The following is a 22,883-nucleotide window of genomic DNA, read 5'->3' on the forward strand; positions in this document are numbered from 1 at the left end:
AATGGCTTCAACTTATAGTGTCAATGGTTAAAGATTTTGCTTTAAAGGTCAAGCAAATTCTTCTCATTTACTCTTATATTCCTTAAAAAATTGAAACATTAATTTTTTTAATAAAAAATTATAGTATGATATTGAAAAAATTGATATTTGAAATTTAAATTTATTAAATTTTATATTTTTATAAATAATTGTATGATCGAATTTAAATTTTAAGTTCTTATAATAAATTTTTTTTAATTTAATTATTAATTATTAATCATTGATTATATATAATGTATAATTAAAACCTTGTTTTATATTGCAATGCCATTGTCTCTTGTTTCTGCTTGATGATATAAATGAATAGAGTCACATAAAAGAAAATTACCATCTTCCCTGTTATGGTGAGAGAGAGGCCATTCTTTATAAAGGGAAAGATAGTGACTCATCGAGCAGCACCGTGTCATCAGGGAGAGAGAAAAGAAAATTAACTAAAAAAAAAGGACGGCTGTGCTGTCATTTTTAAGCCAAATGTTCGATGGATTCTACATGTTGCACTATAAAAACAGTTTCAGTTTCTTCAATATGTGTCTCAATCTATAGTTCTTCAAAGTTTATGATTATAGATATTTGAGATATATGGTGAATTAAAGAAAGATCAGAGAGATGGGAAGTTTGCAGCAACAACAGCAAGTGAGCAGTACTGATGTTGCACTTCCTCCATCATGGGGTGGAGAAAGCAACCGCATAGCTGCTATCAATGTCGAGGGAAGCACCCCACAATCTTTCCCTAGTGACAACAGCAAAAGTTTGGATCATGATGACCCATATCAGGAGGTTTGATTTCTTTCCAAAATTTGATACTGGTTCATTGATCCATTGTCAGTGTATCTGGGTTATGATTGATCTCTTTTTTCTTTTTTGATGTTCAGAAACCTGGATGGAGAAAGTTTTTGTCATTTGTAGGCCCTGGTTTCCTTGTCTCACTAGCTTATCTTGATCCTGCCAACCGTAAGTTTTACCTCTCTTCCTCTTCCTCTCACTCCCAACTCCTACCTTCCTTCAATCTTTTTCTCTGTTTGCAACTTATGATTATCAGCTAGCTGATATGGTGTCATGTCACAGTGGAAACTGATCTGCAAGCAGGAGCCAACCATGGATATGAGGTAAATTAAATTAAGAGAAAAAAAACACCAAGAAAATTAAAGCCTTGGAATCTTCTTAATTTTAATGAGTAAAATTAAATGCAAGAATTAATTTGCTAACTTCACTATCATACATGCTGCAATTTTCAGCTACTGTGGGTGGTGTTAATTGGATTAGTCTTTGCTCTCATAATCCAGTCTCTTGCAGCTAATCTCGGAGTCAGCACTGGTGATCAACTATCTCATACTAATAATTAATGAACATTATTTTTTTTACATTAATTACCTTGTTCTGAGTTTTTTTGTTTTTTTGGTTTCAGGCAAGCACTTATCAGAATTGTGCAAAGCTGAGTACCCAGAATTGGTGAAGTATTGCCTATGGTTACTTGCAGAAATTGCTGTCATAGCTGCTGACATACCTGAAGGTGTTTTTATTAGTTAGAGTTATCAAATTGTTCACTGATTAACTTTTGCAACAAAAAAAATAAGCCTCCATATGATATATAAATCAACTAGAAATGTTTTATTCATTCAAATTAAATAAAATTAGTTTCAAAATCCAGGTCAAAACATTATCTGTATGAAGAAACAGACAAGTTTATACTAATACATGTTTAACGCTTGTTTTGATGCAGTTATTGGGACAGCTTTCGCACTAAATATACTGTTTCACGTCCCAGTTTGGGTTGGAGTTCTTTGCACTGGTTTAACCACTCTCCCTCTCATTGGCCTGCAAAGATACGGGGTACGTGATTCATTTATTTTAAGTTAAAAAAATTGTCTCCTTTGTAAATAGAAGTTTACAAAATATATTTTTTTCATGATATAAATAATGTAATTAATTCATTTAATCAATTTTAAACTATAACATTCTATAATTTAAATTTTAAATTTTAAATTTCAGGACGTGCAATGTTTTCTTCTATTTTAATTCAACCTCTTTTATCAAATAAAAAAAAAAAAATTCCATACATCACCGGCTGTAGAGGCGGAGTTATTAGACTCCATCGGCCAAACTTCAAAAATGTCAATCTCAATGGACAAATTTGTATCTTAATTTTTAATTTTACGCTTCCATCACAAGTTTACTTACACTTGCCTATACATTGTCATGATTTTTTTTTTCTATGAAAATGTTGTCATGATTTATGAATAAATATAACTATAAATGGAAACTGGATTAGGTTTCTCTTTTTTGTTTATTCAAAAAGTGGAGTAGCACAGGTTGACATCATATACTAATTAAATTAAAACATGACTAAATTGCTTTCTTTCAAATATAAATAAACCATCACAATTTTTTTTTCAATTATATATATATATATATATATATATAGTTAATCTCTCATAAGCAAAAACTACATAATAAAAGTTATAATTTACTTTGAGTATAGATATGACAAAAAATACTATATAAAAAGCAAAGGTTTTGTTTGAATTTTGATTATGATCCTATCTAACTTTGTTTTTGTTGAGTTTTGGTTAATCAGGTAAGGAAGCTGGAAATGTTAATAGCAGTGCTGGTATTTGTAATGGCTGCATGTTTCTTTGGGGAAATGAGTTATGTAAAACCACCAGCATCGGGTGTGATTAAGGGCATGTTTGTGCCAAAGCTAGCGGGGGCAAGGAGCCACTGCCCTTTTGGGTGCACTTGTTATGCCGTAAGATCAATCACTTCTGTCATAACGTCTAGATCTAGGGATTTATCATTAGACATTGACTTTCAGGGAGTCGCTACCAATCTTTTTTATCTAGGTGCGATTGACCACCTAAGGAATTTGTCCTTTTAGGGAACACCTAAGTTTAAGGGTCTCTAAAAGAATAGGTTCAGGTCTACAAATCAGAACAGGGTTCGGGAGTTTGGTTACGTGTGAGGAAGGTTATAACAGCCTCACAACGCCTATCAAAAGATGGTACTAGCTTAAATTTGTGTTATCCAAAAGCCTTAAAATTTTACCAAGTAATTAATTATTGAAAAATTTTCTCAATTGACTCTAATATTTTTAGCAAAAAATTGAGAAAATTCCCTCACCTCAAGAGTATGCAAGAAAAACTACTGTTTCACTTGCAGATGCTCCGTCGTCGGATTAATTAAAGAAAAATTAAAATCAAAATCAAAATAGAAAGGAAGGAAAGAATGATTGTTTTTTGTGTAGAGAAAATTGATACTTTCAACTTTTTCCAAAAATATTTTTTTGAAATTTATTTTTAAGGAAAATTGATACTTTCAACTTTTCCCCAAAAATATATATTTTTTATTTTTATTTAAAGAAAATTGAATAATAAAACAAAATAAAAATGAAAATAAAATAAAATAAAGAAAAGTTAAACAAAAATAAAAATAAAATAAAGATAAAAAAATTAACTAATCCTAATCTAATAAATAAAAAAAAATAAATAAAATAAATAAATAAATAAATAAAACCTGGAGCGACTCGGCTCAGCTCGGCTCAAGGAAGAGAAAATGGCTCGGGGGAGCGGCTTGGAAGCTCGGCTCGGCTCGAAGAGGGCAGACACGCGCAAGTCAGGAAGCGGGTCGACGCTCGGGTCGGGTCGGATCTCGACAAAACGCACGGATCCTCTGGGTCACTTAAGGCCAAAACGATGTCGTTTTGGGAGGGTATAAAAGGCAGTTCCCTTCGTTTTTCAGCAGAAACCTTCTCCCCTCTGTCTCTTCCTTCCCTTTTCTCTCCCTTCTCTCTAAAAGGCCAAAGAACTCTGGTTGAAGATTCACCGAATTCTGGGATTTATCGCTGGAATCTGGGTTTTTTCGTCAGAAGTTCACCGGAAGTTGGTAAGTTTCTGGGAAAGGTCGCCAGAAACTGGGCAGCTCGTCGAAAACTTCAAAGTTGGTCGAAATTTTCGCCAAAAAATTTAACTTTCGTCGGAAAATTCACCGGAATCTGGAATTTTTCAGAAATTCTCAGAAAAAAAATCGCCAAAAATCTTAAAAAAAATTCCTACTAACTCCAGAACACTTCTTAATCTTTCTTTAGCCTTCTAGACTCTTCTATCTCTCAAATCAGTAGCTTTGCTGACTGTTTTTTTCTGTGTTTCATTCTGTTCCAAGATGTCCCTTTTATAGGGATTGATCAGGAGTTTCTGATCAATCCCAATTCCTCTTTGGACGGGGATTCAATCTTTGAATCCAATATGAACTCTTCTGATTGAATCCTCATTCCCAGTAAGATTCTTCAGCCTTCAATCTCAACCTTCCAAAATAAAAATCAAATAAAAAAAAATAGATAATTAAAAAAGATAAATAAAAAAAATATTATAGGATAAATATAAAAATAATAATAAAACAGATATATAATTAGATAAATAAAAATACAAAAATAAATAAAATAAAAAATAAAAAAAAGAATAAAAATAAATAAATATTAATAAATAGTAATAATAAATAAATAATAAATACATAGGATATAAAGGAAAATATATACATAAAAAATAAAAATAAAATAAAAGGAACAAAACAAAATACAAAATAAAATTGGACTTACCCATTTGGACCAGGCCCAATTGATCCGGGCCTGGACCAAATTGGGTGTCTACAGCTGCCCCTCTTTGTACATTTTCTGTGAAACAAAAATTGCGCAAAGACGTAGACACCCAATCAAGACTCAACTCAACATTTTCATTTTTTTATTTTTGTTTTTTTGTTTTTTTTATTTTTTTGTTTTTTGACCAAAGCTCCTTTAAGCAGAGGCTCAACGACTTTGAGAAATATAAATGGCTCCTCTAACCAGAGGCTCAACGACTTTGAAAAATAAATTACTCCTATAAACAGAGGCACCACTACTTTGAAAAATAAATTGCTCATCTAAACAGAGGCACCACGACTTTTGAAAAATAAATTGTTCCTCTAAACAGAGGCACCACGACTTTGGAAAGTAAATTGCTCCTCTAAACAGAGGCACCACAACTTTGAAAAATAAATTGCTCCTCTAAACAGAGGCACCACGACTTTAAAAAATAAATTGCTCCTTGACAATCATGTCCAAAAGAGTTGAAAGTTGTGTTTGAAGGAGTTTCAGGAGATTATGCCCAAAGGTCTTATAAATCAATCCTGATACCACAAGACATCCTATTTCAAGGATTAGGAACTTACCCGACAAATTTCTTCTCGAATTTGCAAGATCTCAAGATTTGCATTTGCAACTTGTAAGACTCGCATCAAAGATCCTCATTTGAATTTTGGAGGCTCACATCCTAAAATTCAAAGCTTTTTTAAAGGTTCTTATTTGGCAAACTTGGAATTCATATCCAAAAGTCTAAGGCTTTTCATTTGAATTTTGAAAATTCACATCCAAAAATTCAAAGCTTTTCATTTGAGTTCAAAGGCTCACATGCAAAAAAACTTAGAGTTTCACATCTAAGTTCAAAGGCTCTCATTTAAAACATTAGAAATTCATATCTAAAAGGTTAAAGTTTGTATTTTGGAGATCCACATCCAAAAGTTCAAAACTTTTCATTTGTTCGAAGATTCACATTCGATGAACTTTAGGGTTTCACTCCTCAAAGATTCTCATTTTGAAATTCAAAGATTTTCATTTGAGTTCTCAAAAATTCTCATCAAAACATTCACAATTTTTTTTTCAAGTGACTCAAAATTTTGCATGAATGAATGTTATGACCAAAGATGCAAATGCTTTCTTAATGATGCAAATGTGGCAACCTATATTCTCATAGTGCCATGCATGTCCAATCAAATCATGTGCATGTACTATTCAAGCTACGATATGACCATGATGCATGTAATGCAAATGTCTATGCAACAAAATTCTAAATAATTATGATGATATGGCTCTCAAAACTCCACCATTTCGTATGTCTTCCTTGTTCAGTTTCTCCATATTTTGAAACAAGTTTCATCAATCAATCATCACTTGACCACTGTTCATAGACTTCTCAGCATTAAAAATTTTAGAACAAGTTTCACCCACCATCACTGAGTCATTACTCATAAGTGTCTCTGCATTAACCATTCCAAAACAAACTTTATCCACTGATTGCTTTCATCATTTAATCATAACTTGTAAGTCATATCGACCAATTCATCCTTGTATTCATCACTTGGTTATACCATTTTTCAAGATTTGCCCCATTATATTCTCCATTTGATCATATCACATATCCTTCCAAATCATCTCTTTTGGGTTTCTACCATTTCTTTATCATCTTAGATTTTTTTTAAATGAATGCAAGACTCTTTTAAGCACATATTCATTCATTCATTATCATTTCAATTCTTGACAAATACAATACAATCAAGCATTTTTTCAATTCATTCTAGGGGTGAAACAATAAAAGAACACAAGGTGAATTATGGTAAAGATAATCAATGAAGATCTATTTTGGTACAAAGCAAATGGGAAAGGAAATGAATTGGATACATGTCATTAGAATGGATGGTATGTCCAAATGATGAATATTCAAACAATTCTCAACATTAATCTAGGATTCTTTTTCAAAAACTCATTCCATTTACAATTGAAGTCATATGGAGTTTGGCAAACTTTGCCCCAGTCTTTGAGGGATCTTCAGATGTCTTTGATCTTTCATTCATGTGAGCCATTTGACCTGGATCTTTTTTTTCTACCAAAATCACTCTTTCAGGTTTTCAATTTGAATCTCTTTTTTTTCATTTTCTCATTTTTTTCCTTCTTTTTTTTATCATCTTTTTTCTTTTTGCTCGTTTTTCATCCATTGTTGATATCTTCCATACATCCAACTTTAGAGCAATGTAGTATGATTCCATTGCTTCATCATGAGTATACATTCGCTCAACATATGATCATTCAAGTTGAGTATTCACACTTGATCCAAATGATCTTTTCAAGGTTGTAATGTAGGCTAAGGTGGAGGGTCATAAAAAAAATAGATATAATAGGCTCAAAACACGTATTAAAAAGGTTCAACACCAAAGGATCATTTGATATAACTTGGCATTTTGCCCCCACATTGTTTCACTATTTACTTTCTTCACACAAATGATTCTCATTACTTTACCCCAAGTCATGTGTGGCATTTTTTCTTTTTTTCTTTTTTTTTTTTGAGATCTTTTTGTGATTTTTTCAAAAATTGCCCCCCAGTGTAGAAGGTGATCCTTGGTTAAGGTTCTTCAGAAAAAGAAATCATAACAAGCTCAAAGGGGTAGCAATAAATGGTTTTTCGAATGGCAAAAGAAAAATGACCATTTTTCATCTTAATTGTGAATACCTTTCTTGAACATCATCTATTGAACAAAGCTCATGAATTTGTATAAAAGATTACACATCTTCAAGACATATCTATTTCACCTTCGGTAACAGCCTATTTTTGCTCAAATCATCTTCTCATATTAATATGAATGAGTTCTCAAAATTAAATCCCAGAATTATTGTTATCATTGTCTAAATATTCATCATTTGAAATTTAAGAATGGGAATGTAAAGTTATGAAAGGTAACGGAGCATGGAGTAATGGTCAAGTGAAAAAGAAAAATGTAATGAAATGCATTGATTTGCCTTTATTAAAACGATAACAAGTGAAGTCACATTGCAAAAAGAAATCCAACAATCACTCGAAAAGAAATCCTAACATGACAAAAGAAACCTTCAACCAGCCTTATCTCCATTTTTTAAAATTGTCCCCCTATGCGATCAGGTGAAGAATCTCTATTAACATCTTGCCCCTCAATTCATTGTGACTCTCCGGACTCTTTCTATTCTTGACTTTCACTCAGAGCGCTAACATTAGATGTTGTTTCTTTTCCTTGATCAAAACTTACCATTCCATCATTGATCAACCGTTGCACCTTATACTTTAAAGCAATGCAATTTTTAGTAGAATGGCCAGTAATTCCATAGTGATAGTCGCAGTGGGCTGTAGGATCATACCACTTTGGGTAGGGTGGTTTAAGCGGCTCCACATGACTGGAGGCAATCAAATGGCTATTATAGAGTTCTTGATATAACTCTGTATAAGTCATAGGGATTGGATCAAATACAAGTTTTTCTCAAGTAGTTCGTTGTTCTCGTGAACCACTTGCTGGGTTAATAGGGTGAACTTGGGTTCTTGCAGGAGCTTGAATGTTGAGGCTGTATGTAAGATCTTGAGGGCTATAAATTGATCGGTATGTGGATGAATAAGGTGGTTGTGGAGCCAGCTGGTATGGGTAGGATGAGACATTATTCACAATAGGATAGTATGAAGAGTAACCTTGGGATGGATAGGGTTGATAACCCCTGAATTATTATATATCAATGCTCACAGCTTGAGCTTCAGCTTCTTTCTTTTCTGATGTCTTCTTTGTTTCTCATCCTTTTAACTTGCCATTTTTTATGGCACTTTCAATAATTTCTCCAGAGATCACCATGTCGACAAAATTCTTTATTGCATTCCCAATTATCTTTTCATAATAGGGAGGTTTTAAAGTGCTAACAAACAGCACTGTAGTTTTTTTTTCTGTCAATGGAGGTTGTGCCTGTAAAGCTATATCTCCCCATCTCTGGGCATATTCTTTAAAAGACTCGTTTGCCTTTTTTTTCATATTCTGTAAAGACAAACGATCAGGGGCCAAATCGATAACATGTCGATATTGACTGATGAAGTTATGTGCCATATCACTCCAGGAGCGAATGTAGGTCCTATCCAACTGAACATACCACCTGACAGTAGAACCAGTAAGGCTATTCTGGAAGACATGCATCAAGAGTTTTTCATCATGTGCATGAGCTGCCATCTTTCTGCAATACATGGTGATGTGGGTTTTGAGGCACTTTGTACCGTCATATTTTTTAAATTTTGATACTTTAAACTTATGGGAGATAATCACATCAGAAACTAGACAGAGCCCAGCAGCATCAACTAACCCATAAAAGCTAAATCCTTCCACAGCCCGTAGCCTCTGCTCTAGCATACTAATCTTGGAGCTTTCCTGAACTTCTACTCTTATCTTATCTTTTTTCTTCTCTTTTAAATCATTTAAATCAGAAATTTATTCTGCTGCCTTTTCAGTAAAGACAGGATTTATATAACTATTATACTGCTCTGGGTTAGAAGCTGATGGCATTCCAGGATATGTTGGATATGCGAAGTGTGGTGACAGGATCTCTTGAGCAGACTGAGCTTGAGGTGGGCCAAAACCTGAAGGGTACAAAAGGTCAGCCACTTCTTGTAAATGGAAAACTTGCTGGCTTGTATTTTCTGTAACTCTTTTTCCTTTATTCATATTATTAAGAGCCTCCAGAATCTTGCTTAGCTCACTTTCAATCTTCTCTTGTGCTTTTTCTAGCTTTTCAAATCTATGAGAACTTTTCTCCTCCATTTGCCTTGCTCTGGATCTTGTGTTGTATAGATGAGCAGGGTTTTCGCTAGATGGAGCTATCCTCGAACCTTGAGTACCATACTTATGATTAAAAATGTTATGCTGTGCCTTATGTATGATGCTTTGATACACAAATGAAATGTACATTTTTCTGAATGAAATTTAGTATGAAATGAACGCAAATGATTGTGTTAAAACATGATCATGAAAATAATGCAGATGCATACAATCAGACAAACAACATAGTTAGTCCCATGGATGAAATGAAAGTGATGCTGATGCATAATGTTACATATGATAATGAAAATGATGCGTAAAGTTAAACAATCAAAATGATTAGATAAACACCCTTTTATGTCATAATTTTAGGGCATATCTATCATTAGGTAGAAAGGGCTCTATCTTAGGTGTAGGCACTCTTAAGGTTCACTACATGCGGTTTTTAAGTCAAAGTCTAAAGGTCCTCAATTGCTCCTTACATCCTTGTCCATCATAGACTAGTAAAGCACCCTAATCCTCACCTATTACAGGCTACAAGCGAAAAATGTTCAATTTGAGTAGGAGTATTTCGCTAGTCACTGCGAAGGCATTAGACCTCACGAAAGCAATAAGTACTTTACTCTCTCTTAGAGGGACGGAGCTCGGGTATAGAGCTCATGTTATGCACATGCACATGAATGACATAATTAACAAGATAAATAAACATGAATGAATAATAACACATATATACAAAAAGGTTCAATTTTATTAGGCTTTTGGATAACACAAATTATTTGCTGGCCTGACTCTCAAAGTCCCCAGCGGAGTCACCAAGCTGTCATAACGTCTAGATCCGGGGATCTATCGCTAGACATTGACTTTCAGGGAGTCGCCACCAATCTTTTTTTATCTAGGTGCGATTGGTCACCTAAAGAATCTGTCCTTTTAAGGAACACCTAAGTTTAAGGGTCCCTAAAAGAATAGGTTCAGGTCTACAAACCAGAACAGGGTTCGAGAGTTCGGTTACGTGTGAGGAAGGTTATAGCACCCTCACAACGCCCATCAAAAGATGGTACCAGCTTAAATTTGTGTTATCCAAAAGCCTTAAAATTTTACCAAGTAATTAATTATTGAAAAATTTTCCCAATCGACTCTAATACTTTTAGCAAAAAATTGAAAAAATTCCCTCACCTCAAGAGTATGCAAGAAAAACTACTGTTTCACTTGCAGAGGCTCCGTCGTCGGATTAGTTAAAGAAAAATCAAAATCAAAATCAAAATCAAAATAGAAAGGAAAGAAAGAATGATTATTTTTTGTATAGGAAAAATTGATACTTTCAACTTTTCTCAAAAATATTTTTTTGAAATTTATTTTTAAGGAAAATTGATACTTTCAACTTTTCCCAAAAATTATTTTTTTGAAACTTTGATTTTCGAGGAAAATTGATACTTTCAACTTTTCAACTTTTCCTCAAAAATCTTTTTTGAAAATTTATTTTTAAGGAAAATTAATACTTTCAACTTTTCCTCAAAAATATTTTTTGAAAATTTATTTATAAGAAAAATTGATACTTTCAACTTTTCTCCAAAAATATTTTTTTGAAAATTTATTTTTAAGGAAAATTGATACTTTCAACTTTTCCCAAAAATGTTTTTTGAAAATTTATTTTTAAGAAAACTTGATACTTTCAACTTTTCCCCAAAAAATGTTTTTTTGAAAATTTATTTTTAAGAAAAATTGATACTTTCAACTTTTCCCCAAAAATGTTTTTTTTTGAAAATTTATTTTTAAGAAAAATTGATACTTTCAACTTTTTTCCAAAAATATTTTTTTGATTTTTTTATTTAAAGAAAAAGATTAAATAAATATAATCTAATAAATAAAGAAATAAATAAATAAAACAAATAAATAAAGAAATTCTGAAAAAAAAAGAAAAAAAAAACCTGAAACGGCTCGATTATCGGCTCGGTTCTGCTCAAGGAAGAGAAACGGCTCAATGGGGGCTTGGAGCTCGGCTCGGCTCGGCTTGGAGGGGGCTGGCACGCGCGATTCAGGAAGCGGGTCGACGCTAGGGTTGGGTCGGGTCACGGTAAAACGCGCGGATCCTCTAGGTCACTTAAGGCCAAAACGACGTCGTTTTGAGAGGGTATAAAAGGTACTTTCCTCTATTTTTCGACAGAATGCTACTTTCCTCTCTCTCTCTTTTTTCTTTTTCCTCTCCCTTCTCTCTAAAAGGCCGAAGAACTTCGGTTGAAGATTCATCAGATTCTGGATTTTATCGCCGGAATCTAGGTTTTTTTATCGGTAGTTCGTCGGAAGTTAGTCGGAAGGTCACCGGTTTCTGGGATTCTTTGTCGAAAACTGGGTAGGTCACCGGAAACTTCAAGGTTGGCCGGAATATTCATCAAAAAATTTAAACTTAGTCGAAAAATTCACTGGAATCTAGAATTTTCCAGAAATTCCCAGAAAAAAAAAATGTCAAAAATCTTCAAAAATTTTTTTCTCACCCCAGAACACTCCTAAATCTTTTCTTAGCTCTCTATACGCCCCTATTCTCTCAATCAGTAGCTTTTGCTTACTGTTTTCTTTTGTGTTCTTCATTCTGTTTCAGAGGTCCCTTTTATAGGGATTGATCAAGAGTTCTTGATCAATCCCAATTTCTCCTTGGACAGGAATTCAATTTTTGAATTCAATCTGGACTCTTCTGATTAAATTCTCATTCACAATGGGATTCTTCAACTTTCAATCACAGCCATAAAAAAAACAAAAAATAATAATACTAATCAGATAATCGAGAAAAAAATCAGATAAAATTAACAGATAATTTAAAAAAAATAAAAATAAAATAAAATAAGATAAACCCAAAAATATATTACAAAAAAAAATAATAATAAAGATATATACATATTAATAAATAAGTAAATAGCTAAAATAAAAATAAAAGAAAAAAATATATAAAATAATAATAATAAAAATAAAATAAAAATAAAAATAAAATAAAAATAAAAATAAAAAAGCATATACTTACCTATTTGGGCCAGGCCCAATTGATGCGGGCCTGGACCAAATTGGGTGTCTACAGTTGCTCCTCTTTGCACATTTTCTGTGAAACAGAAATTACGCAAAGGCGTAGACACCTAATCAAGACTCAACTTAACATTTTTATTTTATTTTATTTTATTTTGTTGATTTTGTTTTTTTTTGCCCCCTTTTTTTTTCTCTCTTTTTTTTTTAAAAAAAATTTTGATCAAAGCTCCTCTAAATAGAGGCTCAATGACTTCGAGAAACATAAACAAAGCTCTTCTAAATAGAGGCAACCCCTTTTTTTGTTTTTTTTTAATTTTTTTTAAAGCTCCTCTAAACAGAGGCACCATGACTTTGAAAAGTAAATTGCTCCTCTAAACAGAGGCACCACGACTTTGGAAAATAAATTGCTCCTCTAAACAGAGGCACCACGACTTTGGAAAATAAATTGCTCCTCTAAACAGAGGCACCATGACTTTGAAAAGTAAATTGCTCCTCTAAACAGAGGCACCACGACTTTTGAAAGTAAATTGCTCCTCTAAACAGAGGCACCACGACTTTTGAAAATAAATTGCTCCTCTAAACAAAGGCACCACGACTTTGGGAAAATAAATTGCACCTCTAAACAGAGGCACCACGACTTTGGAAAAATAAATTGCTCCTCTAAACAGAGGCACCACGACTTTGAAAAATAAATTGCTCCTCTAAACAAAGGCACCACGACTTTGGAAAGTAAATTACTCCTCTAAACAAAGGCACCACGACTTTGAAAAAGTAAATTACTCCTTGACAATCATGTCCAAAGGAGTTGAAAGTTGTGTTTGAAGGAATTTCAGGAGATTATGCCCAAAGGTCTTACAAATCAATCCTGATACCACAAGACATCCTATTTCAAGGATTAGGAACTTACCTGATCAGTTTTTTCTTTAATTTGCAAGATCTCAAGATTTACATTTGTAACTTGTAAGACTCGCATCAAAGATCCTTATTTGAATTTTGGAGGCTCACATCCAAAAGTTCAAGGTTTTTTAAAGGTTCTTATTTGGCAAACTTGGAATTCACATCCAAAAGTCTAAAGCTTTTCATTTGAATTTTGGAAATTCACATCCAAAAATTCAAAGCTTTTTATTTGAGTTCAAAGGCTCACATGCAATAAAACTTAGAGTTTCGCATCTAAGTTCAAAGGCTCTCATTTAAAACTTTGGAAATTCATATCCAAAAGGTTGAAGTTTTGTATTTTGGAGATCCACATCCAAAAGTTCAAAACTTTTCATTTGTTCAAAGATTCATATTCGATGAACTTTAGGGTTTCACTCCTCAAAGATTCTCATTTTGAAATTCAAAGATTCTCATTTGAGTTCTCAAAAATTCTCATCAAAACATTCACAATTTTTTTTCAAGTGACTCAAAATTTTGCATGAATGAATGTTATGACCAAAGATGCAAATGCTTTCTTAATGATGCAAATGTGGCGACCTATATTCTCATAGTGCCATGCATGTCCAAACAAAGTTTAATTCATCAAATCATGTGTATGTACTATTCAAGTGATGGTGCCACCATGATGCATGTAATGCAAATGTCTATGCAATAAAATTTTAAATTATTATGGTGATATGGCTCTCAAAACTCCACCATTCTGCATGTCTTCTTTGTTTAGTTTCTCCATATTTTGAAACAAGTTTCATCAATCAATCATCACTTGACCACTGTTCATAGACTTCTCAGCACTAAAAATTTCAGAACAAGTTTCATCCATCATCACTAGGTCATTACTCATAGGTGTCTCAGCATTAACCATTCCAAAACAAACTTTGTCCACTAATTGTTCTCATCATTCAATCATAACTTACAAGTCATATCGACCAATTCATCATTGTACTCATCACTTGGTTATATCACTTTTCAAGATTTGCCTCATTATATTCTTCATTTGATCACATCATATATCTTTTCAAATCATCTCTTTTAGGTTTCTACCATTTCTTCATTTTGTTACCACCATCATCTTAGATTTTCTTTTCAAATGAATGCAAGACTCTTTTAAGCACATATTCATTCATTCATTATCATTTCAATTATTGACAAATACAATGCAATCAAGCATTTTTTTAATTCATTCTAGGGGTGAAACAATAAGAGAACACAAGGTGAATTATGGTAAAGATAATCAATGAAGATCTGTTTTGGTACAAAATAAATGGGAAAGAAAATAAATTGGACATATGTCATTGGGATGGATGGTATGTCCAGATGATGAATATCCAGACAATTCTCAACATTAATCTAGGATTCTTTTTCAAAAACTCATTCCATTTACTGTTGAAGTCAACTTGAGCTTGGCGAACTTTGCCCTAGTCTTTGAGAGATCTTTAGATGTCTTTGATCTTCCATTTATGTGAGCCGTTTGACCTGGATCTTTTTCTATCAACCTTTCAGGTTTTCAATTTGAATCTCATTTTTTCATTTTCTCATTTCTTTCTTTTTTTTTTCTTTTTTTTTCTTTTTTTCATCATCTTTTTTCTCTTTTCTCATTTTTCATCCATTGTTGATATCTTTCATACATCAAACTTTAGAGCCTGATTCCATTACTTCCTCATGAGCATACCTTCAATCAACATATGATCATTCAAGTTGAGTATTCACATTTGATCCAAATGGACTTTTCAAGATTGTAATGTAGGCCAAGGTGAAGGGTCATAAAAAAATGGATATAATAGGCTCAAAACACGAATTAAAAAGGTTCAACACCAAAAGATCATTTGATATAACTTGGCATTTTACCCCCACATTGTTTCACTATTTGCTTTCTTCATACAAATGATTCTCATTACTTTACCCCAAGTCATGTGTGGCATTTTTTCTTTTTTTTTTTTTTAGATCTTTTTGTGATTTTTTCAAAAATTGCCCCCCAGTGTAGAGGGTGATCCTTGGTTAGGGTTCTTCAGAAAAAGAAATCATAATAGGCTCAAAAGGGTAGCAATAAATGATTTTTCGAATGGTAAAAGAAAAATGGTCATTTTTCATCTCAATTGTGAATACCTTTCTTGAACATCATCTATTGAACAAAGCTCATGAATCTGTATAAAAGATTACACATTTTCAAGATATATCTATTTCGCCTCCAATAACAGCTTATTTTTGCTCAAATCATCTTCTCATATTAATATGGATGAGTTCTCAAAATTAAATCTCAGAATTATTGTTATCATTGTCTAAATATTCATCATCTGAAATTTAAGAATGGAAATGTAAAGTTATGAAAGGTAACGGAGCATGGAGTAATGGTCAAGTGAAAGAGAAAAATGTAATGAAATGCATTGACTTGCCTTTATTAAAATGATAACAAGTGAAGTCACATTGCAAAAAGAAATCCAACAATCACTCGAAAAAAAATCCTAAATTGACAAAATAAACTTCAACCAGCTTTATCTCCATTTTTTAAAATTGTCCCCTTATGCGATCAGGTGAAGAATCTCTATTGACATCTTGCCCCTTAATTCATTGTGACTCTCCGGACCCATTCTGTTCTTGACTTTCACTCAAAGCGCTAACATTAGATGTTGTTGCTTTTTCTTGATCAAAACTTACCATTCCATCATTGATCAGCTGTTGCACCTTATACTTTAAAGCAGTGCAATTTTTAGTAGAATGGCCAGTAATTCCATAGTGATAGTCGCAGTGGGCTGTAGGATGATACCACTTTGGGTAGGGTGGTTTAAGAGGCTCCACATAGCTGGGAGCAATCAAATGGCTATTATAGAGTTCTCGATATAACTCTGTATAAGTCATAGGGATTGGATCAAATACAGGTTTTTTTTTAGTAGTTCGTTGTTCTCGTGAACCACTTGCTGGGTTAATAGGGTGAACTTGGGTTCTTGCAGGAGCTTGAATGTTGAGGCTGTATGTAAGATCTTGAGGGCTATAAATTGATCGGTATGTGGATGAATAAGGTGGTTGTGGAACCAGCTGGTATGAGTAGGATGAGACATTATTCACAGTAAGATAGTATGGAGAGTAATCTTGGGATGGATAGGGTTGATAACCCTTGAATTATTGTCTATCAAAGCTCACTGCTTAAGCTTCAGCTTCTTTCTTTTCTGATGTCTTTTTGGTTTCTCCTCATTTTAACTTGTCATTTTTTATGGTACTTTCAATAATTTCTCCAGAGATCACCATGTCGGCAAAATTTTTTGTTGCATTCCCTATCATCTTTTCATAATAGAAAGGTTTTAAAGTGCTAACAAACAGCACTGTAGTTTCTTTTTCTGTCAATGAAAGTTGTACCTGTGAAGCTATATCTTTCCATCTCTGGGCGTATTCTTTAAAAGACTCGTTTGCCTTTTTCTTCATATTCTGTAAAGACAAACGATCAGAGGCCAAATCGATAACATGTCGATATTGACTGACGAAGTTATATGCCATATCGCTCCAGGAGTGAATGTGGGTCCTATCCAACTGAACATACCACCTGACAGCAGAACCAGTAAGGCTATTCTGGAAGACATGCATCAAGAGTTTTTCATCATGTGCATGAGCTGCCATCTTTCTGCAATACATGGTGATGTGAGTTTTGAGGCACTTTGTACCGTCATATTTTTCAAATTTTGGTACTTTAAACTTATGGGGGATAACCACATTAGGAACTAGGCAGAGCCCAGCAACATCAACTGACCCATAAAAGCTAAATCCTTCCACAGCCCGTAGCCTCTGCTCTAGCATACTAATCTTGGAGCTTTCCTGAACTTCTACTCTTATCTTTTCTTTTTTTTTCTTTTAAATCATCTAAATCAAGAATTGGTTTTGCTACCTTTTCAGTAAAGATAGGATTTATATAACTATTATACTGCCCTGGGTTAGAAGTTGATGGCATTCCAGGATATGTTGGATATGCAAAGTGTGGTGGTGGGATCTCTTGAGCAGACTGGGCTTGAGGTGGGCCAAAACCTGGAGGGTACAAAAGGTCAGCCACTTCTTGTAAATGGGGAACTTGCTGGCTTGTATTTTTTGCAACTCTTTTTCCTTTATTCATATTATTAAGAGCCTCCAAAATCTTGCTTAGCTCACTTTCAATCTTCTCTTGTACTTTTTCTAGCTTTTCAAATCTATGAGAACTTTTTTCCTCCATTTGCCTTGCTCTGGATCTTGTGTTGTATAGATGAGCAGGGTTTTCGTTAAATGGAGCTATTCTTGGACCTTGAATACCATACTTATGATTAGAAATGTTATACTGTGCCTTATGTATGATGCTTTGGTACATAAATGAAATGTACATTTTTCTTAATGAAATCTAGTATGAAATGAATGCAAATGATTGTGTTAAAACATGATCATGAAAATAATACAGATGCATACAATCAGACAAACAACATAGTTAGTCCCATGGATGAAATGAAAGTGATGCTGATGCATAATGTTACATATGATAATGAAAATGATGCGTAAAGTTAAACAATCAAAATGATTAGATAAACATCTTTTTATGTCATAATTTCAGGGCATATCTATCATTGGGTAGAAAGAGCTCTATCTTAGGTGCAGGCACTCTTAAGGTTCACTACATGCGATTTTTAGGTCAAAGTCTAAAGGTCAAAGTCTAAAGGTCCTCAAATTGCTCCTTACATCCTTGTCCATCATAGACTAGTAAGGCACCCTAATCCTCATCCATTACAGGCTACAAGCGAAAAAGGTTCAATTTGAGTGGGAGTATTTCGCTAGCCACTGCGGAGGCATTAGACCTCACGAAAGCAATAGGTACTTTACTCCCTTCTAGAGGGACGGAGCTCGGGTATAGAACTCATGTTATGCATATGCACATGAATGACATAATTAACAAGGTAAATAAACATGAATGAATAATAACACATATATACAAAAAGGTTCAATTTTATTAGGTTTTTGGATAACACAAATTATTTGCTGGCCTGACTCTCAAAGTCCCCAGTGAAGTTGCCAAGCTGTCATAACGTCTAGATCCGGGGATCTATCGCTAGACATTGACTTTCAGAGAGTCACCACCAATCCTTTTTATCTAGGTGCGATTGGCCACCTAAGGAATCTGTCCTTTTAGGAAACACCTAAGTTTAAGGGTCCCTAAAAGAATAGGTTCAGGTCTACAAACCAGAACAGGGTTCGGGAGTTCGGTTACGTGTGAGGAAGGTTATAGCACCCTCACAACGCCCATCAAAAGATGGTACCAGCTTAAATTTGTGTTATCCAAAAGCCTTAAAATTTTATCAAGTAATTAATTATTAAAAAATTTTCTCAATTAACTCTAATACTTTTAGCAAAAAATTGAAAAAATTCCCTCACCTCAAGAGTATGCAAGAAAAACTACTGTTTCACTTGCAGAAGCTCCGTCGTCGGATTAGTTAAAGAAAAATCAAAATCAAAATCAAAATAGAAAGGAAGGAAAGAATGATTGTTTTTTGTGTAGGAAAAATTGATACTTTCAACTTTTTCCAAAAATATTTTTTTGAAATTTATTTTTAAGGAAAATTGATACTTTCAACTTTTCTCCAAAAATATATATTTTTTATTTTTATTTAAAGAAAATTGAATAATAAAACAAAATAAAAATGAAAATAAAAAAAATAAAATAAAGAAAAGCAAAACAAAAATAAAAATAAAATAAAGATAAAAAAATTAACTAATCCTAATCTAATAAATAAAAAAAACAAATAATAAATAAAATAAATAAATAAATAAATAAAAAACCTGGAGCGACTCGGAGGGGCTCGGCTCAACTCGACTCAAGGAAGAGAAAACGGCTCGGAGGAGCTGCTTGGAAGCTCGGCTCGGCTCGGAGAGGGCAGACACGCGCGGATCAGGAAGCGGGTCGACGCTCGGATCGGGTCGGATCTCGACAAAACGCACGGATCCTCTGGGTCAATTAAGGCCAAAACGACATCGTTTTGGGAGGGTATAAAAGGCAGTTCCATTCGTTTTTCGGCAGAAACTTTCTCCCCTCTCTCTCTCTCTTCCTTCCTTTTTCTCTTATTTCTCTCTAAAAGGCCGAAGAACTCTGGTTGAAGATTCATCGGATTCTGAGATTTGTCACCGAAATCTGGGTTTTTTCGTCGGAAGTTCACCGAAAGTTGGCCGGAAGTTGGTCGGTTTCTGGGAAAGGTCGTCGGAAATTGGGTAGCTCATTGAAAACTTCAAAGTTGGTCGAAATTTTCGTTGAAAAATTCAACTTTCGTCGAAAAATTCACCGGAATCTGAAATTTTCCAGAAATTCCCAGAAAAAAAATCGCCAAAAATCTTCAAAAAAATTCTTACTAACTCCAGAACACTTCTTAATCTTTCCTTAGCCTTCTATACTCTTCTATCTCTCAAATCAGTAGCTTTGCTCACTATTTTTTTCTGTGTTTCATTCTGTTCCAGGATGTCCCTTTTATAGAGATTGATCAGGAGTTTCTGATCAATCTCAATTCCTCTTTGGACGGAGATTAAATTTTTGAATCCAATCTGGACTTTTCTGATTGAATCCCCATTCCCAGTAGGATTCTTCAGCCTTCAATCTCAACCTTCCAAAATAAAAATCAAATAAAAAAATAATAGATAATTAAAAAAGATAAATCAAAAAAATATTATAGGATAAATATAAAAATAATAATAACAGATGTATAATTAGATAAATAAAAATACAAAAATAAATAAAATAAAAAATAAAAAAAGAATAAAAATAAATATATATTAATAAATAGTAATAATAAATAAATAATAAATACATAGGATATAAAAGAAAATATATACATAAAAAATAAAAATAAAATAAAAGGAACAAAACAAAATACAAAATAAAATTGGACTTACCGATTTAGATCAGGCCCAATTGATTCGGATCTGGATCAAATTGAATGTCTACAACTTCTTCTATTATATTCTTCAACAAAAAAAAAAAATGCTAAATATACGTACTTTTGTTTTTATTCAAACTTAATCTCTGATTTAGAAAGAAAAAAAAAATCATATTTGATTATGTCAATGCTTAGATATTATACACTCTCAAGAAAATCATATAATGTCATTTTATAAATAATTAATTTTAAAATTTTAAATTTTTAAAAAACAAATATATTTAATTTTAAAAATATAGTATTATTATGTGATTCACTCTAGTGTATAACATTTATACATTCGAAATATATCAAATATAAATTCAAAAAAAAAAGTTTATATTTGTTGCACTTTTAACGTTCAAATGTTATATTAAAACTATTTTATAATTAAAATTGTTTTTCTCTTTGTAAAATTAACCATTTTGTTTAATAGATATTATGAAACTGAGAAAGGAAAAAAATTATAAGAGTATAATAAACTCCTAATAATTGTCTTGTAGCAGTAATAACTTTAGTACATTTCTTCTTACTTCTTACTCCAAAATTCTCTCAACAGGCACAATCTCTTTCTTCATTCTGCTCTCGTGCACTCTAGAAAAATACCCAACTCTGTTCTAGGAGTCAATGTAAGCTAAAAACTTAACAAATTCTTTGGGACATGTAAAACTCATGATACTTGCTATATATTTATATTTATTTCATATCTTTAATTTATGATTTAATAAAATCGCAAGACATCACTTTCTCGTATTTGGGCTTGTAAAATAAATTCTTCAATTTGTCCAGGCTGCTTGTAGATTTTTCTTGATGGAGAGTGGCTTCGCCTTGTTTGTGGCGTTTTTTATCAACGTAGCTGTTGTTTCGGTATCGGGCACTGTCTGTTTAGCGGATAATCTTTCTAGTGATAATCAAGATCGTTGCAGTGACCTTAACCTCAACTCAGCTTCTTTCTTGCTTAAGGTCCAAACTAACGTCACATTAAAATTCATTATGAAAAAGTACAATTAAGAAGCTAATATTCCTAATTAACAACAACAAAATCTATGATTCTGGTATTTGCAGAATGTGTTGGGAAGTCTAGCTCAACCCTTTATGCAATTGCACTTCTTGCTTCGGGGCAAAGCTCTACCATTACAGGCACTTATGCAGGGCAATTTATCATGCAGGTCTTGAGATTTTGTGTTAGGAACCTTAATATTGAAAGCTTAGTTATTAATCTAATGACACTTAATCTTTATTATTGATGTTTCTTTCAGGGTTTCTTCAATCTTAAAATGAAAAAATGGGTGAGGAATTTGACAACTAGGTGCATTGCTATTACGCCTAGTCTTATTGTGTCCATCATTGGTGGATCTCAAGGAGCTGGCAGACTAATCATCATTGCATCGGTCAGAGAATAACTAAGATTGACTTATCAATATATATATATATATGCACGCAACAATCCATGCTTTAAGCTACCTAAACTAATTGTCATTTTCATAATGGATTTTGTAGATGATTCTTTCATTTGAGCTACCATTTACTGTAATCCCACTTCTTAAATTCAGTAGCAGCTCAACCAAGATGGGACCATACAAGAATTCCATAGTTGTGAGTAGTCTTCTTTAGTTTCTTTTTTCTTCTGTTTTCTTAATTTTTTTAGCTCATCATTTCTTTGCTTGCAGATCATTGTGATTTCATGGATTTTAGGCCTTGGAATCATCGGCTTCAACAGCTATTACCTAACAACAGCCTTTGTAGATTGGTTGATTCACAATGATTTACCAAAAGTTGGAAATGTATTCATTGGAATCATTGTATTTCCTCTAATGGCAGTCTACATCCTAGCAGTCATCTATCTAATATTCAGAAAAGACACCGTTGTAACCTATATCGAGCCTGAAAGGAATGACCGACAAGTCCAGGCTCGAATGGAAAGTGGGCTAGGCAAGCTTGATGAATCTTTGCAGGCTGACAATGTTCCTTATAGACAGGATTTAGCTGACATCCCACTATCACACTAGTTGGCATTTGTAAACGTTATCTACTAAGATATTGTTGTCAAACTAAGTCTAATAGTTCCATTGAAGAAGTTGTGATAAGGGATAAATTATGTTGTCGTTTTTTCCCTTTTTTTTTTTTTTCGTTCTTGTTTAAAATTTATAGTTTAAGTTAACGAATAGAGATGACATCTTGCTCAAGTGTCTTCCCATGCACATAGCAAACATGCCCCTTCAGTAATTCTTTTTTTTTTTTTTTAATATTTGTGACTGTCCAAAATTGAATTTCAATGTATAAAGTTCAACACTTATAGTGAATTAAAAATTCAATACTCTAAGTCTTTACCCTACAGACCACACAGCTATTATTACCCCAACATTTTTATATTTTGAAATGCTTTCCTTTTTTTGCTTCCGCTTTCTTGAGTATTGATTTCAATTTCTTCTCAGTTCTTGTCTGTGATGCATCATTATATGCTTTTAATTGTTTACTACAAGGTCAAAATGTGTCATAAGTTATTGTCCTCATCGATTTTTTAGAATTTAATTTCTTTAATATTATTTAAAAAAAATTTATTCTTTATAGTATTATTTTTTAAAGATTTCAATCCAATTGTTA

General features: G+C 33.0%; 1 pseudogene; it reads left to right on the forward strand.

Annotated features, from left to right (window-relative positions):
* The first annotated feature begins 482 nt into the window (after positions 1-482).
* On the forward strand, positions 483-22,659 carry LOC149520531 (metal transporter Nramp7.2-like; annotated as a pseudogene).
* The last annotated feature ends 224 nt before the right edge of the window (positions 22,660-22,883 follow it).

The sequence above is a fragment of the Durio zibethinus genome, chromosome 1 (genome assembly GCF_047325235.1).
Source record: "Durio zibethinus cultivar Kanyao isolate XHJ-2024 chromosome 1, ASM4732523v1, whole genome shotgun sequence".
In the NCBI taxonomy this organism is placed as follows: Eukaryota; Viridiplantae; Streptophyta; class Magnoliopsida; order Malvales; family Malvaceae; genus Durio; species Durio zibethinus.